We start from the raw sequence: 723 nt of genomic DNA, 5'->3' as shown, positions 1-723 counted from the left end.
CGGACTGCTGGCCTGCGACGCGTCTTGTGCCCGCTCGGCGACTGCTGACTACTGCTCCGCCGCCGCCGCGCCGCTATCGATCGCCAGGCGTGACCCGGGCCGGCACCGCCTGTCGCTCGAGCTATCGACCGTCGCGCCGCCGCAGCCGATGCGACGCGTACTCACCTCCTAATTACTACACTACCGGACTCCTTCGCATTAAAACTTCAAAAGTGTGCGCGACTCCGCGGACAAATAAATCTCACTTGCCGGTCTACAGTTTTTTGGATTTTATGGCTGACGCGTTACACTGGAAGACAAATGATTAAATACCAAATTATATTTTAGTGTTGTACAAAGGGATCGAAATGTTGTAGACATTTATATAGGTAGGTGGGTACCTACTTTTAAATGAAACTGGTTGGAAATAAATAATAAACAATTATAGCATTACATTAGATACCTTGTAGCTGTAGTATAAGTTGTAAATTGATTAAAATAGATGAGATTTACTAGATAGTACGGCCCGAGCATTGTCTGTTTTGTAGAAACTAGTAGTAGGTACCTACTTACCAACATAAATAATCTATGGCTTGATTAACAGAGTCGGTTCACTTTATAGTGAAGGTAATTCCTAAAATAAACTCTCTGCGATGTTCACTTATAAGCTCGGCAGCCTCAATGGAAATTCCTTTTGCTTTCCCTCTCACTTATCACGGCGCGGTGTTTACCTTTAGCTGGTCA

Source organism: Pectinophora gossypiella, chromosome Z (assembly GCF_024362695.1).
Source record: "Pectinophora gossypiella chromosome Z, ilPecGoss1.1, whole genome shotgun sequence".
NCBI lineage: Eukaryota > Metazoa > Arthropoda > Insecta > Lepidoptera > Gelechiidae > Pectinophora > Pectinophora gossypiella.
This window is presented reverse-complemented; position numbering follows the sequence as displayed.